Here is a 27246-nt window from a genome sequence, read left to right as displayed (position 1 = left end):
ACTGCTGCATATCATATGGTGCACACTGTGCACTCACCTCACTAAACAAACAGAAGACTGCTGCATATCATATGGTGCACACTGAGTACTCACCTCACTAAGCAAACAGCAGACTCCTGCATATCTGAAGGTGCCCACTGAGCACTCACCTCACTAAACAAACAGAAGACTGCTGCATATCATATGGTGCACACTGAGCACTCACCTCACTAAGCAAACAGTAGGCTGCTGCATATCATATGGTGCACACTGAGCACTCACATCACTAAACAAACAGCAGACTGCTGCATATCATATGGTGCACACTGAGCACTCACCTCACTAAACATACAGCAGACTGCTGCATATCATATGGTGCACACTGAGCACTCACCTCACTAAGCAAACAGAAGACTGCTGCATATCATATTGTGCACACTGAGCACTCACCTCACTAAACAAACAGCAGACTGCTGCATATCATATGGTGCACACTGAGCACTCACCTCACTAAACAAACAGCAGACTGCTGCATATCATATGGTGCACACTGAGCACTCACCTCACTAAACAAACAGAAGACTGCTGCATATCATATGGTGCACACTGAGCACTCACCTCACTAAACAAACAGCAGACTGCTGCATATCATATGGTGCACACTGAGCACTCACCTCACTAAACAAACAGCAGGCTGCTGCATATCATATGGTGCACACTGAGCACTCACCTCACTAAACAAACAGAAGACTGCTGCATATCATATGGTGCACACTGAGCACTCACCTCACTAAACAAACAGCAGACTGCTGCATATCATATGGTGCACACTGAGTACTCACCTCACTAAGCATACAGCAGACTCCTGCATATCATATGGTGCACACTGAGCACTCACCTCACTAAACATACAGCAGACTGCTGCATATCATATGGTGCACACTGAGCACTCACCTCACTAAACAAACAGCAGACTGCTGCATATCATATGGTGCACGCTAAGTACTCGCCTCACTAAGCAAACAGCAGACTGCTGCATATCATATGGTGCACACTGAGCACTCAACTCACTAAACAAACAGAAGACTGCTGCATATCATATGGTGCACACTGAGCACTCACCTCACTAAGCAAACAGCAGACTGCTGCATATCATATGGTGCACACTGAGTACTCACCTCACTAAACAAACAGCAGACTGCTGCATATCATATGGTGCACACTGAGCACTCAACTCACTAAACAAACAGAAGACTGCTGCATATCATATGGTGCACACTGAGCACTCACCTCACTAAGCAAACAGCAGACTGCTGCATATCATATGGTGCACACTGAGCACTCACCTCACTAAGCAAACAGCAGACTGCTGCATATCATATGGTGCACACTGTGTACTCACCTCACTAAGCAAACAGCAGACTGCTGCATATCATATGGTGCACACTGAGTACTCACCTCACTAAACAAACAGCAGACTGCTGCATATCATATGGTGCACACTGAGCACTCACATCATTAAACAAACAGCAGACTGCTGCATATCATATGGTGCACACTGAGCACTCACCTCACTAAACATACAGCAGACTGCTGCATATCATATGGTGCACACTGAGCACTCACCTCACTAAACATACAGCAGACTGCTGCATATCATATGGTGCACACTGAGTACTCACCTCACTAAGCAAACAGCAGACTGCTGCATATGATATGGTGCCCACTGAGCACTCACCTCACTAAACAAACAGCACACTCCTGCATATCATATGGTGCACACTGAGCACTCACCTCACTAAACAAAAAGCAGACTGCTGCATATCATATGGTGCACACTGAGTACTCACCTCACTAAGCAAACAGCAGACTTATGCATATCTGAAGGTGCCCACTGAGCACTCACCTCACTAAGCAAACAGCACACTCCTGCATATCATATGGTGCACACTGAGCACTCACCTCACTAAGCAAACAGCAGACTGCTGCATATCATATGGTGTACACTGAGCACTCACCTCACTAAGGAAACAGCACACTGCTGCATATCATATGGTGCACACTGAGTACTCACCTTACTAAGCAAACAGCACACTCCTGCATATCATATGGTGCACACTGAGCACTCACCTTAATAAACAAACAGCAGACTCCTGCATATCATATGGTGCACACTGAGCACTCACCTCACTAAGCAAACAGCAGACTGCTGCATATCATATGGTGCACACAGAGCACTCACCTCACTAAACAAACAGCAGACTGCTGCATTTTAATATGGTGCACACTGAGTACTCACCTCACTAAGCAAACAGCAGACTGCTGCATATCATATGGTGCACACTGAGCACTCACCTCACTAAACAAACAGCAGACTGCTGCATATCATATGGTGCACACAGAGCACTCACCTCACTAAGCAAACAGCAGACTGCTGCATATCATATGGTGCACACTGAGCACTCACCTCACTGAACAAACAGCAGACTTCTGCATATCATATGGTGCACACTGAGTACTCACCTCACTAAACAAACAGCAGACTCCTGTATATCATATGGTGCACACTGAGCACTCACCTCACTAAGCAAACAGCAGACTGCTGCATATCATATGGTGCACACTGAGTACTCACCTCACTAGGTATACATAAAACTGCTGCATATCATATGGTGCACACTGAGCACTCACCTCACTAGGTATACATAAAAGTGCTGCATATCATATGGTGCACACTGAACACTCACCTCACTAAGCAAACAGTAGACTGCTGCATATCATATGGTGCACACTGAGCACTCACCTCACTAAACAAACAGCAGACTGCTGCATATCATATGGTGCACACTGAGTACTCACCTCACTAAACAAACAGCAGACTGCTGCATATCATATGGTGCACTCTGAGTACTCACCTCACTAAACAAACAGCAGACTGCTGCATATCATATGGTGCACACTGAGCACTCACCTCACTAAACAAACAGCAGACTGCTGCATATCATATGGTGCACACTGAGCACTCACCTCACTAAGCAATCAGCAGACTGCTGCATATCATATGGTGAACACTGAGAACTCACTTCACTAAGCAAACAGCAGACTGCTGCATATCAAATGGTGCACACTGAGAACCCACTTCACTAAGCAAACAGCAGACTGCTGCATATCATATGGTGCACACTGAGCACTCACCTCACTAAGCAAACAGCAGACTGCTGCATATCATATGGTGCACACTGAGCACTCACCTCACTAAGCAAACAGCACACTCCTGCATATCATATGGTGCACATTGAGTACTCACCTCACTAAACATACAGCAGACTGCTGCATATCATATGGTGCACACTGAACACTCACCTCACTAAGCAAACAGCAGACTGCTGCATATCATATGGTGCACACTGAGCACTCACCTCACTAAACAAACAGCAGACTGCTGCATATCATATGGTGCACACTGAGTACTCACCTCACTAAACAAACAGCAGACAGCTGCATATCATATGGTGCACTCTGAGTACTCACCTCACTAAACAAACAGCAGACTGCTGCATATCATATGGTGCACACAGAGCACTTACCTCACTAAACAAACAGCAGACTGCTGCATATCATATGGTGCACACTGAGCACTCACCTCACTAAGCAAACAGCAGACTGCTGCATATCATATGGTGCACACTGTGTACTCACCTCACTAAGCAAACAGCAGACTGCTGCATATCATATGGTGCACACTGAGTACTCACCTCACTAAACAAACAGCAGACTGCTGCATATCATATGGTGCACACTGAGCACTCACATCATTAAACAAACAGCAGACTGCTGCATATGATATGGTGCCCACTGAGTACTCACCTCACTATACAAACAGCAGACTGCTGCATATCATATGGTGCACACTGAGCACTCACCTCACTAAGCAAACAGCAGACTGCTGCATGTCATATGGTGCACACTGAGCACTCACCTCACTAAACAAACAGCAGACTGCTGTATGTCATATAGTGCACACAGAGCACTCACCTCCCTAAACAAACAGCAGACTGCTGTATGTCATATAGTGCACACAGAGCACTCACCTCACTAAGCAAACAGCAGACTGCTGCATGTCATATGGTGCACACTGAGCACTCACCTCACTAAGCAAACAGCACACTCCTGCATATCATATGGTGCACACAGAGCACTCACCTCCCTAAACAAACAGCAGACTGCTGCATATCATATGGTGCACACTGAGCACTCACCTCACTAAGCAAACAGCAGACTGCTGCATATCATATGGTGCACACTGAGCACTCACCTCACTAAGCAGACAGCAGACTGCTGCATATCATATGGTGCACACTGAGCACTCACCTCACTAAGCAAACAGCAGACTGCTGCATATCATATGGTGCACACTGAGTACTCACCTCACTAAGAAAACAGCAGACTGCTGCATATCATATGGTGCACACTGAGTACTCACCTCACTAAGCAAACGGCAGACTGCTGCATATCATATGGTGCACACTGAGTACTCACCTCACTAAGCAAACAGCAGACTGCTGCATATCATATGGTGCACACTTAGTACTCACCTCACTAAGCAAACAGCAGACTGCTGCATATCATATGGTGCACACTGAGTACTCACCTTACTAAACATACAGCAGACTGCTGCATACCATATGGTGCACACTGAGCACTCACCTCACTAAACAAACAGCAGACTGCTGCATATCATATGGTGCACGCTAAGTACTCGCCTCACTAAGCAAACAGCAGACTGCTGCATATCTTATGGTGAACACTGAGTACTCACATCACTAAACATACAGCAGACTGCTGTATATCATATGGTGCACACTGAGCACTCACCTCACTAAACACACAGCAGACTGCTGCATATCAAATGGTTCACACTGAGTACTCACCTCACTAAGCAAACAGCAGACTGCTGCATATCTTATGGTGCACACTGAGTACTCACCTCACTAAGTATACATAAAACTGCTGCATATCATATGGTGCACACTGAGTACTCGCCTCACTAGGTATACATAAAACTGCTGCATATCATATGGTGCACACTGAGTACTCACCTCACTAGGTGTACATAAAATTGCTAAATATCATATGGTGCACACTGAGCACTCACCTCACTAAACAAACAGCAGACTGCTGCATATCATATGGTGCACACTGAGTACTCACCTCACTAGGTATACAGAAAACTGCTGCATATCATATGGTGCACACTGAGTACTCACCTCACTAGGTATACATACAACTGCTGCATATCATATGGTGCACACTGAGCACTCACCTCACTAGGTATACATTATACTGCTGCATATCATATGGTGCACACTGAGCACTCACCTCACTAAGCAAACAGCAGACTGCTGCATATCATATGGTGCACACTGAGTACTCACCTCACTAAGCAAACAGCAGACTGCTGCATATCATATGGTGCACACTGAGTACTCACCTCACTAAACATACAGCAGACTGCTGCATATCATATGGTTCACACTTAGTACTCACCTCACTAAGCAAACAGCAGACTGCTGCATATCATATGGTGCACACTGAGCACTCACCTCACTAAACAAACAGCAGACTGCTGCATATCATATGGTGCACGCTAAGTACTCGCCTCACTAAGCAAACAGCAGACTGCTGCATATCATATGGTGCACACTGAGCACTCACCTCACTAGGTATACATTATACTGCTGCATATCATATGGTGCACACTGAGCACTCACCTCACTAAGCAAACAGCAGACTGCTGCATATCATATGGTGCACACTGAGTACTCACCTCACTAAGCAAACAGCAGACTGCTGCATATCATATGGTGCACACTGAGTACTCACCTCACTAAACATACAGCAGACTGCTGCATATCATATGGTTCACACTTAGTACTCACCTCACTAAGCAAACAGCAGACTGCTGCATATCATATGGTGCACACTGAGCACTCACCTCACTAAACAAACAGCAGACTGCTGCATATCATATGGTGCACGCTAAGTACTCGCCTCACTAAGCAAACAGCAGACTGCTGCATATCATATGGTGCACACTGAGCACTCACCTCACTAAGCAAACAGCAGACTGCTGCATATCTTATGGTGAACACTGAGTACTCACATCACTAAACATACAGCAGACTGCTGCATATCATATGGTGCACACTGAGCACTCACCTCACTAAGCAAACAGCAGACTGCTGCATATCATATGGTGCACACTGAGTACTCACCTCACTAAGCAAACAGCAGACTGCTGCATATCATATGGTGCACAGAGCACTCACCTCACTAGGAATACATAAACCTGCTGCATATCATATGATGCACACAGAGCACTCACATCACTAAGCAAACAGCAGACTGCTGCATATCATATTGTGCACACTGAGCACTCACCTCACTAAGCAAACAGAAGACTGCTGCATATCATATGGTGCACACTGAGCACTCACCTCACTAAGCAAACAGCAGACTGCTGCATATCATATGGTGCACACTGAGTACTCACCTCACTAAACAAACAGCAGACTGCTGCATATCATATGGTGCACACTGAGCACTCACCTCACTAAACAAACAGCAGACTGCTGCATATCATATGGTGCCCACTGAGCACTCACCTCACTAAGCAAACAGCAGACTCCTGCATATCATATGGTGCACACTGAGCACTTACCTCACTAAACAAACAGCAGACTGCTGCATATCATATGGTGCACACTGAGCACTCACCTCACTAAGCAAACAGCAGGCTGCTGCATATCATATGGTGCACACTGAGCACTCACCTCACTAAACAAACAGCAGACTGCTGCATATCATATGGTGCACGCTAAGTACTCGCCTCACTAAGCAAACAGCAGACTGCTGCATATCATATGGTGCACACTGAGTACTCACCTTACTAAACATACAGCAGACTGCTGCATACCATATGGTGCACACTGAGCACTCACCTCACTAAACAAACAGCAGACTGCTGCATATCATATGGTGCACGCTAAGTACACGCCTCACTAAGCAAACAGCAGACTGCTGCATATCTTATGGTGAACACTGAGTACTCACATCACTAAACATACAGCAGACTGCTGCATATCATATGGTGCACACTGAGCACTCACCTCACTAAACACACAGCAGACTGCTGCATATCAAATGGTTCACACTGAGTACTCACCTCACTAAGCAAACAGCAGACTGCTGCATATCTTATGGTGCACACTGAGTACTCACCTCACTAAGTATACATAAAACTGCTGCATATCATATGGTGCACACTGAGTACTCGCCTCACTAGGTATACATAAAACTGCTGCATATCATATGGTGCACACTGAGTACTCACCTCACTAGGTGTACATAAAATTGCTAAATATCATATGGTGCACACTGAGCACTCACCTCACTAAACAAACAGCAGACTGCTGCATATCATATGGTGCACACTGAGTACTCACCTCACTAGGTATACAGAAAACTGCTGCATATCATATGGTGCACACTGAGTACTCACCTCACTAGGTATACATACAACTGCTGCATATCATATGGTGCACACTGAGCACTCACCTCACTAGGTATACATTATACTGCTGCATATCATATGGTGCACACTGAGCACTCACCTCACTAAGCAAACAGCAGACTGCTGCATATCATATGGTGCACACTGAGTACTCACCTCACTAAGCAAACAGCAGACTGCTGCATATCATATGGTGCACACTGAGCACTCACCTTACTAAGCAAACAGCAGACTGCTGCATATCATATGGTGCACACAGAGTACTCACCTCACTAAGCAAACAGCAGACTGCTGCATATCATATGGTGCACACTGAGTACTCACCTCACTAAACATACAGCAGACTGCTGCATATCATATGGTGCACACTTAGTACTCACCTCACTAAGCAAACAGCAGACTGCTGCATATCATATGGTGCACACTGAGCACTCACCTCACTAAACAAACAGCAGACTGCTGCATATCATATGGTGCACGCTAAGTACTCGCCTCACTAAGCAAACAGCAGACTGCTGCATATCATATGGTGCACACTGAGCACTCACCTCACTAAGCAAACAGCAGACTGCTGCATATCTTATGGTGAACACTGAGTACTCACATCACTAAACATACAGCAGACTGCTGCATATCATATGGTGTACACTGAGTACTCACCTCACTAAGCAAACAGCAGACTGCTGCATATCATATGGTGCACAGAGCACTCACCTCACTAGGAATACATAAACCTGCTGCATATCATATGATGCACACAGAGCACTCACATCACTAAGCAAACAGCAGACTGCTGCATATCATATGTATCACACTGAGCACTCACCTCACTAGGTATACATAAAACTGCTGCATATCATATGGTGCACACTGAGCACTCACCTCACTAGGTATGCATAAAACTGCTGCATATCATATGGTGCACATTGAGTACTCACCTCACTAAGCAAACAGCAGACTGCCGCATATCATATGGTGCACACTGATCACTCACCTCACTAGGTATTCATAAAACTGCTGCATATCATATGGTGCACACTGAGCACTCACCTCACTAGGTATACATAAAACTGCTGCATATCATATGGTGCACACTGAGTACTCACCTCACTAGGTATACATAAAACTACTGCATATCATATGGTGCACACTGAGCACTCACCTCACTAGGTATACATAAAAGTGCTGCATATCATATGGTGCACACTGAGTACTCACCTCACTAGGTATACATAAAACTGCTGCATATCATATGGTGCACACTGAGTACTCACCTCACTAGGTATACATAAAACTGCTGCATATCATATGGTGCACACTGAGTACTCACCTCACTAGGTATACATAAAACTGCTGCATATGATATGGTGCACACTGAGTACTTACCTCACTAAGCAAACAGCAGACTGCTGCATATCATATGGTGCACACTGATCACTCACCTCACTAGGTATTCATAAAACTGCTGCATATCATATGGTGCACACTGAGTACTCACCTCACTAGGTATACATAAAACTGCTGCATATCATGTGGTGCACACTGAGCACTCACCTCACTAGGTATACATACAACTGCTGCATATCATATGGTGCACACTGAGCACTCACCTCACTAAGCAAACAGCAGACTGCTGCATATCATATGGGGCACACTGAGTACTCACCTCACTAGGTATACATAAACCTGCTGCATATGATATGGTGCACACTGACTACTCACCTCACTAGGTATACATAAACCTGCTGCATATGATATGGTGCACACTGAGTACTTACCTCACTAGGTATACATAAAACTGCTGCATATGATATGGTGCACACTGAGTACTCACCTCACTAGGTATACATAAAACTGCTGCATATGATATGGTGCACACTGAATACTTGCCTCACTAGGTATACATAAAACTGCTGCATATGATATGGTGCACACTGAATACTCACCTCACTAGGTATACATAAAACTCCTGCATATCATATGGTGTACACTGAATACTCACCTCACTAGGTATACATAAAACTGCTGCATATGATATGGTGCACACTGAATACTCACCTCACTAGGTATACATAAAACTCCTGCATATCATATGGTGTACACTGAATACTCACCTCACTAGGTATACATAAACCTGCTGCATAATATGATGCATAATGGGTCCTTGAGGAGCACTTGTTTATCTGTCCTTAACTGTTTGTAACAATAAAACATTTTCATGGGTTTGTCTCTATGCTGCAAAACACGGGGAAAAAAATAAAATTACATTTGTAAATACTTTTATAATTTGTATATGCAGATATTGTGCAGTGTTTATTGCTGAAATAAATTATACATCTAAAGAAATGTCCCTTTAATTATTCTGTTGACATTTTTATTGGGAGATTCCAGGATTGAGGCGCTTTATCACAATATTTGCAGACACAGCTTGGTTGCCACCGTAGCTAAGCCTATGCGGGGCAATGCTGAGAACACTGTGCTGACTCCAGTGTGGTTCCTTCACTCCTCAGTCCTGTAGCTCACAGGGGCTGGGCAGCCGGCATCAGAGTGACCTTTCTTACAGTCACTGTGAGGTTTATTGACCAAAAGGACAGAAAGTTCATGATGTTCCTTGATCCCTCCAGAGACCTAGAGATGATTGTAAAGGCCAACATGGGCGGGAGATGTCACTGCCCTGCCAAGGAATATGTCTAATTAGCCTAAGGCAGAGACTGTCACACTGGGGATTCCTGAGACTTTATAGTACAATATCAGCACTTACTCATAGGACTGCTTACAATATCAGTGTTTTAGAAACATTTAAAATGATCATTTTATAGGCAAAATGTGCATAGTTTTGCAGTCTAGGAACACACAACTGGGAATACCTCTTAAGCATGGTTACCTTATTTACCCTGCAACAACCATTTAGTGGCAGAAATAAAAGAGTGCCTATTAAATGTTAAATACACTTCAGCATTTGTTTTGGCTACTGGGGGAAAAAAACCCCATAATTTTCTCAAATAAATTAAACAAAATGTGGGCAAAATAAATTTTGATTGTGAATTGCAGATTCTCTTTTTTTATAGGCATTTTGAATGCATTAAAGGGACTGAGCTGTAAAAAGAAAAACACTAGTTATACGTGTTTGTAAATGCACCAAAGAGAAAAAAAGCGTGACCACCCAAAGAAACCAACATAAAAATGTGGCTAAAAATCTACAATGTGTAAAACATTTTTGGGTTTAATATGCTAATTTTATTTACTCAAACATTCCGTCTGTAAACTGAAGCCTCATCTGTCAACTAACAATTAACTACAAATAATCTAACATTCTGCTTTTTTTTACTTTAATAAAATAAACTTTGTTTGACTGTGTTGCTTGTAATATTTAGCAGCTGTTTCACAAGATGCTGCTGATCTGTTTTACACAAGTTGACTAACAAATGATTTTGTACCGTTGGGACCATTACTGTGAGGATTTGGGTTTGTCTAAAGTTCATCTGACAGCTTTTTACAAACTATAATGTTTTAATAAAGAGTATTTATGAAACTGATCCTACAAATACAACATAAATACGTACATTTTCTTCTCTAAGATCTCCAGTATCCTGGCAGAAATATATACAGATCTGCACAAGGTGTTTCAAACAACCCTAGACAACTTTTGAATATTACAGAGGGTCAAGAGTAGAAGCAGATTATATTTTCTTGTTCAATTTCAAATTTAGATCCAATTTGAAATTTAGAAAAATTCAGTCGTTGTCACTATCAGACATGATTTGATTAGCTGAAGGAGATTTAGATTTCATGATGACAATCCAGCGTCAAAGTTGTTATGCTAAATATCTAAAATAAACCTTCAACCTAGCCTTTTGTTCTAACTGTAGTGCTGAATGTGAGTGTAGGCCTAAACTGGACCATAAATATAAATATAGGCCTAGAACCAACCCTAACCTGGAGCTACCTGATCAGGCACTATCTCTAGACTAATATTAATCCTAATCTTAACCCTAATCTAATATTAACCATAGCCAAGTCTTATGGATACAGGACAGCCCTACAAGCTTTGTAAAAGACTTCATATACTCATATCACATGCACTTGGCTTATAGAGTATAGACCAATCACACACTGTGGTCTTCTGTATACAGGACAGCCCTACAAGCTTTGTAACAGACTTCATATACTCATATCACATGCACTTGGCTTATAGAGTATAGACCAATCACACAATTATTATTATTATTATCATTTATTTGTATAGCGCCGCCAAATTCCGTAGGGCTGGGTACAATGATAGGGGTATACAATGTCAAAGATTTGTGATACAATACAAAACATAACAAGACTAAACAAATCTAGCACAGGCGGAAGAGGGCCCTGCTCCGGAGAGCTCACAGTCTATAGGTTTATGGTGCAGAGACATAAGGTTGGGGTAGCTTGTTACATCGTTGTATTTGCAGCAGTGAGTCAGGCAGTTCATGTACATGTATTAGCTTGGTTCGGATGCGGGATGGAGGAGAGATGGTAAGCCTCTCTGAATAGGTGGGTTTTCAAGGATCTTCTGAAGCTATACAAGGTTGGAGACAGTCTGATGGAGCGGGGTAGAGAGTTCCAGAGGACAGGAGCAGCACGTGCGAAGTCTTGGAGGCGGGAGTGGGATGTAGAGATAACAGGAGTGTAGAGACGTAGGTCAGAGGATGATCGAAGAGGACAGGATGGGGAGTATTTCACGATGAGAAAGGAGATATAGTTGGGAGTTAGACTGTTGAGTGCTTTGTAGGTTAGGGCTAATACTTTAAATTGTATTCTGGAGTGTATGGGGAGCCAGTGTAGAGACTGGCAGAGCGGAGCAGCTGATGTAGATCGTCGGCTTAGGTGGATGAGTCTAGCAGAAGCATTCATAATAGATTGGAGGGAGGAGAGGCGGTGTTTTGGAAGGCCATTTAAGAGTAGATTGCAATAATCAATGCGTGACAGGATGAGGGAATGAATAAGTATTTTTGTAGTATTTTGAGTAAGGAAGGGACGAATTCTGGAAATGTTGCGTAGGTGTGACCGGCAGGATTTGGTAAGCGTTTGTATATGTGGGTTGAATGTGAGTTCTGAGTCTAGTGTGACCCCAAGGCAGCGGACCTGGGGTGAGGTGTTGAGAGTAGAGTCTCCAACCATCAGAGAAATGTCAGGTGTCGGATGTCTCAAAGAGGGGGGAATAAGAAGCATCTCAGTTTTGGACAGATTGAGTTGGAGGTAGTGTGAAGACATCCAAGAGAAAATTGCAGAGAGGCAGTCAGAAATCTGGTTGAGTAAAGAGGGAGAGATATCAGGAGAGGAAAGATAGATTTGGGTATCATCAGCATATAGGTGGTACTGGAATCCAAAGGAGGCTATAAGTTTTCCAAGGCAGGATGTATAAAGCGAGAAAAGCAAGGGACCTAAGACAGAGCCTTGCGGTACTCCAACTGAGAGAGGCATAGGATCACAAGATATGTTGTTAAAGGAAACGGAAAACGAGCGGTTTGAAAGATATGATGCAAACCAGGAGAGGGCTGTGTCTCGGATGCCAAATGAATGTAGTATTTTTAGGAGGAGAGGATGGTCAACTGTGTCAAAAGCTGCGGACAGGTCAAGAAGAATTAGTAATGAGTAATGGCCTTTTGCTTTGGCTGATAACAGGTCATTTGTTACTTTAGCAAGAGCTGTTTCTGTTGAGTGTTTAGGGCGGAAACCAGATTGTAGTGGATCAAGTAAGGAGTTAGTTGTGAGAAATTGAGTTAGCCGATTATAGACTAGTCGTTCCAATAATTTTGAAGCAAAGGGAAGTAAGGAGACCGGTCGATAGTTAGAAGGCGTGGAGGGGTCAAGCGAGGGCTTTTTTAGGATTGGTATGATTGACGCATGCTTGAATGTGTCAGGAAATGTGCCAGCAGTGAGGGATTGGTTAAAGAGATGAGTTAGGGTAGGGGTTAGTGAAGCAGAGAGAGGGGGAATAAGTTGTGAAGGAATAGGGTCAAGTGGGCAGGTTGTGAGATGAGCCGAGGATAGGAGTGCAGAGACTTCTTCCTCTGTTACAGGAGGGAAATAGCATAGATTTTTGTTAATAGAAGGGGTGGGTAGGATTGCTGGGTTTGCGGGGTGCGAGGTGCAGATCTCTTTTCTAATGGTGTCAATTTTATTTTTGAAGTGATCAGCAATAATTTGAGCAGTGAGGTTGGTAGTTGGCGGGGGGGGGGGCAGGCGGACATAGAAGGGAGTTAAAGGTTGAGAACAGCTTTCTGGGGTTGGATGCATGAGATGACACGAGAGAGGAGAAATAGACTTGTTTTGCCAGGCTGAGCGCAGAGCTGTAGGACTTAAAGGTGAATTTAATGTTGGAAATCAGCAAAGGTGTGTGATTTCCTCCACTGCCGTTCAGCGGCCCTTGAGCATCGCTGAAGATATCTGGTCTGTTTAGTGTGCCACGGTTGCCGTCGAGTGGTTGATGTACGTTGAAGAGTATACAGTCTTCTGTATACAGGACAGCCCTACAAGCTTTTTAACAGACTTCATATACTCATATCACATACACTTGGCTTATAGAGTATAGACCAATCACACACTGGGGTCTTCTGTATACAGGACAGCCCTACAAGCTTTGTAAAAGACTTCATATACTCATATCACATGCACTTGGCTTATAGAGTATAGACCAATTACACACTGTGGTCTTCTGTATACAGGACAGCCCTACAAGCTTTGTAACAGACTTCATATACTCATATCACATGCACTTGGCTTATAGAGTATAGACCAATCACACACTGTGGTCTTCTGTATACAGGACAGCCCTACAAGCTTTGTAACAGACTTCATATACTCATATCACATGCACTTGGCTTATAGAATATATAGACCAATCACACACTGTGGTCTTCTGTATACAGGGCAGCCCTACAAGCTTTGTAACAGACTTCATATACTCATATCACATACACTTGGCTTATAGAGTATAGACCAATCACACACTGTGGTCTTCTGTTTACAGGACAGCCCTACAAGCTTTTTAACAGACTTCATATACTCATATCACATGCACTTGGCTTATAGAGTATAGACCAATCATACACTGTGGTCTTCTGTATACAGGACAGCCCTACAAGCTTTGTAACAGACTTCATATACTCATATCACATGCACTTGGCTTATAGAGTATAGACCAATCACACAATTATTATTATTATTATCATTTATTTGTATAGCGCCGCCAAATTCCGTAGCGCTGGGTACAATGATAGGGGTATACAATGTCAAAGATTTGTGATACAATACAAAACATAACAAGACTAAACAAATCTAGCACAGGCGGAAGAAGGCCCTGCTCCGGAGAGCTCACAGTCTATAGGTTTATGGTGCAGAGACATAAGGTTGGGGTAGCTTGTTACATCGTTGTATTTGCAGCAGTGAGTCAGGCAGTTCATGTACATGTATTAGCTTGGTTCGGATGCGGGATGGAGGAGAGATGGTAAGCCTCTCTGAATAGGTGGGTTTTCAAGGATCTTCTGAAGCTATACAAGGTTGGAGACAGTCTGATGGAGCGGGGTAGAGAGTTCCAGAGGACAGGAGCAGCACGTGCGAAGTCTTGGAGGCGGGAGTGGGATGTAGAGATAACAGGAGTGTAGAGACGTAGGTCAGAGGATGATCGAAGAGGACAGGATGGGGAGTATTTCACGATGAGAAAGGAGATATAGTTGGGAGTTAGACTGTTGAGTGCTTTGTAGGTTAGGGCTAATACTTTAAATTGTATTCTGGAGTGTATGGGGAGCCAGTGTAGAGACTGGCAGAGCGGAGCAGCTGATGTAGATCGTCGGCTTAGGTGGATGAGTCTAGCAGAAGCATTCATAATAGATTGGAGGGAGGAGAGGCGGTGTTTTGGAAGGCCATTTAAGAGTAGATTGCAATAATCAATGCGTGACAGGATGAGGGAATGAATAAGTATTTTTGTAGTATTTTGAGTAAGGAAGGGACGAATTCTGGAAATGTTGCGTAGGTGTGACCGGCAGGATTTGGTAAGCGTTTGTATATGTGGGTTGAATGTGAGTTCTGAGTCTAGTGTGACCCCAAGGCAGCGGACCTGGGGTGAGGTGTTGAGAGTAGAGTCTCCAACCATCAGAGAAATGTCAGGTGTCGGATGTCTCAAAGAGGGGGGAATAAGAAGCATCTCAGTTTTGGACAGATTGAGTTGGAGGTAGTGTGAAGACATCCAAGAGAAAATTGCAGAGAGGCAGTCAGAAATCTGGTTGAGTAAAGAGGGAGAGATATCAGGAGAGGAAAGATAGATTTGGGTATCATCAGCATATAGGTGGTACTGGAATCCAAAGGAGGCTATAAGTTTTCCAAGGCAGGATGTATAAAGCGAGAAAAGCAAGGGACCTAAGACAGAGCCTTGCGGTACTCCAACTGAGAGAGGCATAGGATCACAAGATATGTTGTTAAAGGAAACGGAAAACGAGCGGTTTGAAAGATATGATGCAAACCAGGAGAGGGCTGTGTCTCGGATGCAAAATGAATGTAGTATTTTTAGGAGGAGAGGATGGTCAACTGTGTCAAAAGCTGCGGACAGGTCAAGAAGAATTAGTAATGAGTAATGGCCTTTTGCTTTGGCTGATAACAGGTCATTTGTTACTTTAGCAAGAGCTGTTTCTGTTGAGTGTTTAGGGCGGAAACCAGATTGTAGTGGATCAAGTAAGGAGTTAGTTGTGAGAAATTGAGTTAGCCGATTATAGACTAGTCGTTCCAATAATTTTGAAGCAAAGGGAAGTAAGGAGACCGGTCGATAGTTAGAAGGCGTGGAGGGGTCAAGCGAGGGCTTTTTTAGGATTGGTATGATTGACGCATGCTTGAATGTGTCAGGAAATGTGCCAGCAGTGAGGGATTGGTTAAAGAGATGAGTTAGGGTAGGGGTTAGTGAAGCAGAGAGAGGGGGAATAAGTTGTGAAGGAATAGGGTCAAGTGGGCAGGTTGTGAGATGAGCCGAGGATAGGAGTGCAGAGACTTCTTCCTCTGTTACAGGAGGGAAATAGCATAGATTTTTGTTAATAGAAGGGGTGGGTAGGATTGCTGGGTTTGCGGGGTGCGAGGTGCAGATCTCTTTTCTAATGGTGTCAATTTTATTTTTGAAGTGATCAGCAATAATTTGAGCAGTGAGGTTGGTAGTTGGCGGGGGGGGGGCAGGCGGACATAGAAGGGAGTTAAAGGTTGAGAACAGCTTTCTGGGGTTGGATGCATGAGATGACACGAGAGAGGAGAAATAGACTTGTTTTGCCAGGCTGAGCGCAGAGCTGTAGGACTTAAAGGTGAATTTAATGTTGGAAATCAGCAAAGGTGTGTGATTTCCTCCACTGCCGTTCAGCGGCCCGTGAGCATCGCTGAAGATATCTGGTCTGTTTAGTGTGCCACGGTTGCCGTCGAGTGGTTGATGTACGTTGAAGAGTATACAGTCTTCTGTATACAGGACAGCCCTACAAGCTTTTTAACAGACTTCATATACTCATATCACATACACTTGGCTTATAGAGTATAGACCAATCACACACTGTGGTCTTTTGTATACAGGACAGCCCTACAAGCTTTGTAAAAGACTTCATATACTCATATCACATGCACTTGGCTTATAGAGTATAGACCAATTACACACTGTGGTCTTCTGTATACAGGACAGCCCTACAAGCTTTGTAACAGACTTCATATACTCATATCACATGCACTTGGCTTATAGAGTATAGACCAATCACACACTGTGGTCTTCTGTATACAGGACAGCCCTACAAGCTTTGTAACAGACTTCATATACTCATATCACATGCACTTGGCTTATAGAATATATAGACCAATCACACACTGTGGTCTTCTGTATACAGGGCAGCCCTACAAGCTTTGTAACAGACTTCATATACTCATATCACATACACTTGGCTTATAGAGTATAGACCAATCACACACTGTGGTCTTCTGTTTACAGGACAGCCCTACAAGCTTTTTAACAGACTTCATATACTCATATCACATGCACTTGGCTTATAGAGTATAGACCAATCATACACTGTGGTCTTCTGTATACAGGACAGCCCTACAAGCTTTGTAACAGACTTCATATACTCATATCACATGCACTTGGCTTATAGAGTATAGACCAATCTTACACTGTGGTCTTCTGTATACAGGACAGCCCTACAAGCTTTGTAAAAGACTTCATATACTCATATCACATGCACTTGGCTTATAGAGTATAGACCAATCACACACTGTGGTCTTCTGGATGCCGGGCAGCCTTACAAGCTTTGTAACAGACTTCATATACTCATATCACATGCACTTGGCTTATAGAGTATAGACCAATCACACACTGTGGTCTTCTGGATGCCGGGCAGCCCTACAAGCTTTGTAAACGACTTCATATACTCATATCACATGCACTTGGCTTATAGAGTATAGACCAATCACACACTGTGGTCTTCTGTATACAGGACAGCCCTACAAGCTTTGTAACAGACTTCATATACTCATATCACATGCACTTGGCTTATAGAGTGTAGACCAATCACACACTGTGGTCTTCTGTATACAGGACAGCCCTACAAGCTTTGTAACAGACTTCATATACTCATATCACATGCACTTGGCTTATAGAGTATAGACCAATCACACACTGTGGTCTTCTGTATACAGGACAGCCCTACAAGCTTTGTAACAGACTTCATATACTCATATCACATGCACTTGGCTTATAGAATATATAGACCAATCACACACTGTGGTCTTCTGTATACAGGGCAGCCCTACAAGCTTTGTAACAGACTTCATATACTCATATCACATGCACTTGGCTTATAGAGTATAGACCAATCACACACTGTGGTCTTCTGTTTACAGGACAGCCCTACAAGCTTTTTAACAGACTTCATATACTCATATCACATGCACTTGGCTTATAGAGTATAGACCAATCATACACTGTGGTCTTCTGTATACAGGACAGCCCTACAAGCTTTGTAACAGACTTCATATACTCATATCACATGCACTTGGCTTATAGAGTATAGACCAATCACACACTGTGGTCTTCTGTATACAGGACAGCCCTACAAGCTTTGTAAAAGACTTCATATACTCATATCACATGCACTTGGCTTATAGAGTATAGACCAATCACACACTGTGGTCTTCTGTATACAGGACAGCCCTACAAACTTTGTAACAGACTTCATATACTCATATCACATGCACTTGGCTTATAGAGTATAGACCAATCACACACTGTGGTCTTCTGTATACAGGACAGCCCTACAAGCTTTGTAAAAGACTTCATATACTCATATCACATGCACTTGGCTTATAGAGTATAGACCAATCACACACTGTGGTCTTCTGTATACAGGACAGCCCTACAAGCTTTGTAACAGACTTCATATACTCATATCACATGCACTTGGCTTATAGAGTATAGACCAATCACACACTGTGGTCTTCTGTATACAGGACAGCCCTACAAGCTTTGTAAAAGACTTCATATACTCATATCACATGCACTTGGCTTATAGAGTATAGACCAATCACACACTGTGGTCTTCTGGATGCCGGGCAGCCATATAAGCTTTACTACACACTTCATATACTCCTATCACATGCACAGGAATGTGATGCTGTCGCTTCACAGTGCTTATTTTTATGACATAATTTAGACATCTAGAAGTGTTTTGCAATTCTTTGAAACTAGTTTGTAAACAGGGTGAGCTCACACTTGGGACGCTGAATCATCTCCAGCAAGCTGATATTTTATGATTTAACTTTGTACAAAGTATAAGGGACGCTGACCTACCTTATCTCAACCATGCCTCACACACATGTTTTGTACATTGCAAAATCAGTGATCTGTATTCTAGTAATAAGATATTTTATGTCCGATCATGCAGGAATTTCAGTGTTTACCGGCATGGTTTGTCCTATACTGCGCCTAGTGTCCTAATTCATAAATTGAGGAGAGACAGATTTTAAAGTGATTCCAATGTAAAATAACATTTTTTTTTCCAATTTTTTTTTTAATAAATTCCAGTGCTGGAAATACTTAAATTCTTCAGTTATTGCTCTTGCTACTGGCCTATCAATCTGTATTTTAATATATACAAATTCCTGTGTCTAGTTCCTCACATGAATAATCTCAGAAATTTATATGCACTCACACAACACATTTGAAAACCAACCAATAACTTATCATGTGATAACGGATGCATAAGGGATTAAAGGGACAGTCTAGTATAAATAAAACTTTCATTATTCAGATAGGACTTTTAATTTTAATCGACTTTCCGATTTACTTTTATCATCAAATTTGCTTTTTTCTCTTGGTATTCTTAGTTTAAACTAAACCTAGGTAGGCTCATATGCTAATTTCTAAGCCTTTGAGGGCTGCCTCTTATCACATGCTTTTTAAATCTCTTTTCAACACAAAGACAGAAAGTACACGTGGGCCATATAGATAACACTGTGTTCAGGCACAGGGGGTTATTTAAGATCTAGCACAAAACAATGCTAAATGTAAGACAATAGATAATAAACAGTCACAGTCATGTGATCAGGGGGCTGGAAGAAGGTTCCTAGATACAAGGTAATCACAGAGGTAAGAAGTACATTAATATAAATGTGTTGGTTATGCAAAACTGGGGAATGGGTAATAAAGGGATTATCTATCTTTTAAAACAATAACAATTCTATGGTAGACTGTCCCTTTAAATGTCAGGCAATACCAAACATAAGTAACTTTAATATAAGAAAACAACTTTGAACTTATTAAATAACTACACAAGACACAAAAGAGATGGGTTTAGACTCAGTAGGGACAATTATATTAAACAAGTACAAGAACATACAGCAACTTTTTGTTTTATAAGTCTAGCAAATAAAAGCTGGCGGCAATTAGGTCCTAAAAGAACCCCTGCCAAGATGGTCATATAAACAAAGTTCATATGGTACAGCACAGTGGTGCAAGCTGCCGAGGGTTTCACACAATACCCCCAGAATAATGCAACAATGTCCAATAAAGATGGAAGTTTTTGTTTAATTGGTGAGTGCCAATAAAGATGGAAGTTTTTGTTTAAGATGGTCATATCCCAGCCCTGCTGACAGAGTGGAGCCGGGCTACAATGCCCTAAGCACAGGACAACATATAAGAGCGCTTCAGCCCACCACATACCAAAAGAAGGGTAGCCACAGGCTCGCACTGGGGATGTTGCTTCCCTTTGCAATGGCTGTCACTCAACTTAACTGTCCCCTGTCTGGGCTATGACCAACCACCAAGGGATTAGACGATTGCCCTCAGGCATCCCTAACAGTCCACATTTTGAGGATATCTGAACTGGAACACAGGTGAAATAATCAGCTGATTAGTAAACACGGTTATTTTACCTGCTCTCATCCAAGGTATTCCAGAAAACCTGGACAGCATGCAGAGGATCGCCATTTTACACTACACAACACTTAACAATTATTATCAGTCGAAGGATGAACATAAAGCCTATTTTGTTAGACCTCCAACACCCCATGGAATGTATGCGATCCATAGATAAACCTAGCTGCTCCGCACTAGTAGCGGCTAAACACAAAAAGAATGTGGATCGATCTGAGAAGGGTCCTACTCCGCCCTCTTCACAGCCCAAGCAAGCAAAAAACAGAATTCTCGTCAAATGCTCAGAATTTGCAGGAATTGACTAAAACCAGTCAGACACACTCTCATGTATTCCTATAAGACAATCAGCAGACACACCAGTGCACCAGGAGGTAAAGACAATCTAAAAAAAAAACACCTTTGTCCTTCTGATCCATCTTTGAATGAGGAAAAACAGCTCTCTTAGAAAGAGCCACAATCTTACCAATGCACAATGCAAAGCCAGCTTTAAACAAAGCCACTTCAAAGTCAGATGAACACACTCCAAGCAAGACAAAAAAAAAAGCCCATAAAAAAAGCCCAAAATCTCTCATTGGCTCTCTGACATCAATATGTCTGACCTATACCCTTCCCCAATCATCTGCCTTAATATAAATGTGTGAGAATGATCAGGAAAGGAATGTAGATTATTAAAAATGGAAGGGCAGACAACCTACTTTGCACAGCAGCCTTTTTCACATATTTGTCATGCAAACACCAGCAAACCCAGTAAAGTCACCTGCTCAACACCACTTGCCAACACTGATTGATATACAAGTTCTTCGTAGACAGAGCAAAAGACACTTGCACTAACTCACAGATAAATTCCTAATGTCTGTAGCTGCCAAACAAAAAATGTGCAAGGCAGACCATTAGTTGCAGACCTAGGAGCAGTGGCCATGAAATCTAAACCTTGACAACCACATTACTCACACCTATAACGTGCTGTGCTCTTTAATCAATATTGTTCTGAAAACACCTAAAGAGGATGATAAAGGAACCACAAGACCATAGGGGAAGAAGCCAACAACCTATTAATTGCATCCACAACACTAAGGTTGTCAGACCAAAATATAATTCACTGATTAGCAAAGGGGTTACCCCACAACTCTACTGTAATTAAGTTGGGAAAGAGATCAAGCAAACACAAATTCCTTGTGAAACCCTGTTGAATCTATGAAACCAGCCACACCTGTAAGCTCCACACACTCTCGAGTTAGGCACCTTACCCATGAGACCTGGCCACATTGGTAAATAGATGATGCGCTTGATTGGAAAGCGGTGCAGAATGCCACAGACACACACCATTGAACTTAGCACACAGATGTCTCCCAGACACTCAAATCATTCACCATTCCACCAGAGACTATCACCCTCTTAGATTCCCCAGCCAGCCCCCTCCACAGTTCTTCTGAACGGCAATTGAAAACTCTCCCCATGGGTATTACAGGACTGGAAAAATTCAGGAGGCCAAACAACAAATAAGTTGCTTCACCGTTATCCGAGTAGTTGAGGCAACCTTCCTAGTTGCCTCCAGCATGTGGTGTACCTTTTTCAATGGCAACTGACATAGCATGTCACATGAGTCAATCTCTATGCCCAAGAAGATAAATCTCATGCAGTGGTCTCGAGATTTTTCTTTCACCAAATGAACTCCAAAATCCTTTATCAGAGCACTCATAGCAGACATGAAATCAGCACACTGCTCAGAACCACGACTGTCCATATGCAAGAAGTTGTCCAAATCGTGCACGCTAAAATCCCTGCCCACTTTTACTGACAGCACCCAGTCCTGCCCCAAAACACTCAACCAGCACACCTGGACCTCCAGCCTCCCTATCTTGAGATGCAGAAGCCACCCCCAGATCAGAAACATGTGCACCCCCAACTTCCCCCAAGGACTCCGATGCCTGCTCTGGCACACTCATATCCTGTACAAGTTCGGACTCCCACTCAGCAGCCGCTGAATGCTTGCTGCTTCCATCCTGAAATGGCTGCCAATGCTGACTGATGATGTCACCATAAGTCACCTGCCTTCAGAGGGACTTGGGCCACTGCCACTGAAAGTTTACTCCTTACCCTCAGACAAGAAAAAGGCACCACCTGGCACCGGAGGAAATAGACTAGGTCCCACTGCCGGAACAGTTAACTTAGTGAGTGTTGCCTTCAGAGACTGCACAAGGGACACCACCACCGCTAATGAGCCATGCCATCAGGTAGGCCTAGGAAGGGGTAACAATCCCCTTTTTCCCCTGTTTCTTTAAGCATTATATTTCTACCTTTCAAATACTACAAATACTACAGCATCAGCTCTTAAAAAACTAAGTTTAGTCAGTATTGAGCAGCATATGTTCATTTTCTATAGAGGTTTTTTAATGTTATTGTTTGCAAATTCTCTGTTCACTTCTTTATAAACATTTTTATTTATTTTTTGTGTGACAAACAGCAAAAATTACAGTTCTATGTAACATAAACATGCAGAATATTAATATATGATTACAAGGATGGGTAGTTTAAACAAGGCAATTCAAGTTAATGACAAATATGATTAATATACTCCTTTCATGTAACCAGAGATCTACTTCAAGTGAGTGAAGGGGTGGCTGAGCACCTTGCCTCTCGGTATAGCTTAGCCAGCACATCCTGCGGCACCACACCAGAGGCCAGCAGTACAGTACTACTGCTCACTGAATGACTTGAGTGACTCTGAGTCAGCAACCTACAACCTGCCACATGTGCCCCCCCACCTGGTGATGTCACTTGTGATGCAAGGGGTTACAACACTAGCACATCCTGTTGCACCACACCAGAGGCCAGCAGTACAGTACTACTGCTAACTGAATGACTTGAGTGACTCTGAGTCAGTCTCGACTCCTGCAACCTGCCACATGTGCCCCCCACACCTGGTGCTGTCACTTGTGATGTAAGGTGCTGCAACACTAGCACATCCTGTGGCACCACACCAGAGGCCAGCAGTACAGTACTGCTGCTCACTGAATGATTTGAGTGACTCTGAGTCAGCAACCTACAACATGTGCCCCCCACCTGGTGATGTCACTTGTGATGCAAGGTGCTACAACAGTAGCACAGCCTCTGCGCAGCTGTGTTCAGTGAGAAAGAAGGGGCCATCGTGAGAAGGTGAGTTACTTAGTTTTATTGTGATTTACATCTTTGTGTCATTATGCAGTGAAATGGTTTCACTGACTTCTTGTTTGTTCACTGACAGCATTGCACACAAGCCAGTGTAATTGCTATATGATACTTTGGTTTTTAATGCCAAATTAAAAAATAAATGATATTACTCTTTGGAGGTTTTTAAGTAGTTAACAAATACATCTATATTTGCTTGTAAAATAAAAAGAAACAAATGAGCAATAAATCAGAGACACCAAGAATTGGGTTGAAAAGGCCGCAGCTCCACATTTGTTACTAACATATCAAACATTGTAACCATAAATACATAAATAACTGTAAAAATAAAACCCATAAGCCCCAGGAGGTGCTTGCCCCAATAAAATCCTGAATTGAACCCCATCCTCACAAATATTCCCCCTCACCTGGACACCCAGGGGGTACACCCCATTATTTCCAAAAACTATCTCCACCCAGCAAGCACCCCCCACCAACCCGCTGCAACAACTGCCTAACTTCTAGGGAGGGAACAGCTTCTCACACCTTGCTACCCGATGATCCAAAGAGGGCCAACTTCCGGTCAGACCCCGCTAAGAACAAATCCTACGCACCACCCCTTAACCCTCCCACTTGCTTATGCTTAATTGATGGTAAAAAGCCCTCCCCTCTGAATTCCCAGGGTCCGGCTCACTTGACCCCATATATGCAAATACCAAATAAATCACAGACACCAATAATTGGGTTGAAAAGGCCACAGCTTTATTATTAACATATCAAACATTGTAACCATAAATACATAAATAACTGTAAATAACTGTAAACATAAAACCGATAAGTCCCAGGAGGTGCTTGCCCCAAGGAAGCCCTGAATTGAGCCACCTTCCCTGGACACCCAGGGGGTACACCCCATTATTTCCAAAAACTATCTTCACCCAGCAAGCACCCCCCCCCCCCCAAAGGCAAAGCTAAATTAACGCTGAGCCCCACCACACAACTGCAAGGCCTTCAACACCCCTTCAAGTAAGTTACAGGTGGCAACCAACATCATTCAAGAGCACCTTATCATCTGCAAAGAAACATCTTCCAGAGTCCCCTTCAAATTCCACATGCCTGATTGAAATCCCCCAAATGCTCTTAACGAACATACTTATTGTTCTGTTAATCTTCCTTCTGGAAGCCTCCAGCCGCCCTACGTCCCAAGCTATCCTCCACCACAACCTTGTCTCGATTTCAGACCAAATCAAAATGATTCCAGGGAACAGTACCTTCAATTTCTTCATATCCCTCTTTATCGTATCCACCAATGTGTTTTGGGGAAGGTAACCCAAATAATTTCCACCCGCATGTATAAGTAACATACCTGGAGGGCGAAAAAAAAGAGCGTACTCTACCACTCTTATGATGACCTGGTCCCATTTCATGCCACCAACACCCAACCAACGCAATTCAGCCATCTCAGGGTCTATACCCAATTGGCTCCCCCTTTCTTTTACCATGGCTGCCTTCCTGGCTCTTGCTATGTAAGAATGTCTAATCAGCCAGCATGAAATGGGACCTGAAAAACACAACACATAAGAATCAAAATCAATTTACACAATTAACGAAGGGAGCACATAAGACTTAAACCTCCCTGATTCCCACCTACCAATCCTTCTGATCACCTGTTCCCCCAAACCTAGAGTACTACTAGCCTCTGTTGCTGCCCCAATCCTAAAAGAGTGGGAGCCAAACTCGGATGCCACAAAGCCTGCCCCACCCAAAGCTTTCTTAAAAGTTGGTACAAAAAACAGAGGCGCCTCATAGGACAATATCGTCTTGCAAAAGAGGATACAGAACAAACAAAGCGGCCCACAGCGGGGGGTACTCACAAGGATAGCGGCACAAACATGTGCCTCACAGCGCAGGATGGGACCTTATGTCGCCCGACAGACTAGAACACTGGAACCTGCACGTGGACACCGGTGACCAATCAGAAATAGTCCAGGACCAACGTCACAGTGGGAGCCGTCTGAGGGATAGCCAGTCGCAGATCTCGGCAGTTTGAATGACAGATCGGTGAATCAGGCAAAGCCAGACGTAGAACAGGTGATAAAATCTCAACAGTTTATTGAGGTATAAAATAGTTAAAATTGTACAGCATACAACAACGCGTTTCTCGACCTACAGGTCGTTTCATCAGGCTGATACTAATCATTAAAAGCCAGCTCTACTTATGACAGCCCTGAGCCAATCACAGACCAGACCTATTTACACACCCCTCAATTGAAACGGAAGTGACAAAAAAAGACGTAACTATAGCACATGGACAGTAATTGACAGCCAATGTGGTGGGCGTGCAAATAGCATGAGCTGTGGTTGGAGGGATTACCAACAAAGATCAGAATCCGTTAGACATAAAACATAAAATAATAGCATCTAAATAAATATGCCAGAAATGTAAATACCGCTCATATAAAAACAACAAATAAGATATCACATTGGAGGAGTTATCCGCTGCTTCTGGACTATGATTCATTATCCATTTGCACACCTTTAATAGAGACTCCATGCTCTAATATTTTTTAAAAGTTGCCACAAACTGAAATTTTGACAGAGAAGACCCATCCCTGTGTATCAATAGGGGGCCCACATTACTCCCCCGCACTAAATTCTCCACAGCCATAACTGGACTAAATTCTTCCCCAACTGAACCCAGGCTAATCAAACAACCTTTTCCCAGTTGATCTGTCTTTGACCGCCTTAACCAAATGTGCACCTTATTCCCTTCGAACCACATATCCGAATGTTGGATGCCACCCTTGTCCCGTTTGTTGCTCCCCACTAATTCTGAAATCCTAAATGCGCCAAAGAAAGCTAGGACAAATGCTGCCCTAAAAAGAAGAAACTCAAAGTGTGAACTACATAACCCCTGCAAAGGCATTACTAATTTCTTCAAAATGGAATAAACCACTGCCCTTCTGGAATCACCTACATTATTCCTCTCATTCCAGTTTCTCGCTGCTAAACAAATTACAAAAGATTTTGTTACATCCTCCCAACCCTACAATTGAAAAAGAAAGGCTAAGGCAGATAACCTCCTCTGAACCATTGCTTTAGAAGCTTTTTCCATTTTCCACTCTCCCAT

This window comes from Bombina bombina, chromosome 4, assembly GCF_027579735.1.
Source record: "Bombina bombina isolate aBomBom1 chromosome 4, aBomBom1.pri, whole genome shotgun sequence".
Lineage (NCBI taxonomy): Eukaryota > Metazoa > Chordata > Amphibia > Anura > Bombinatoridae > Bombina > Bombina bombina.
This window is presented reverse-complemented; position numbering follows the sequence as displayed.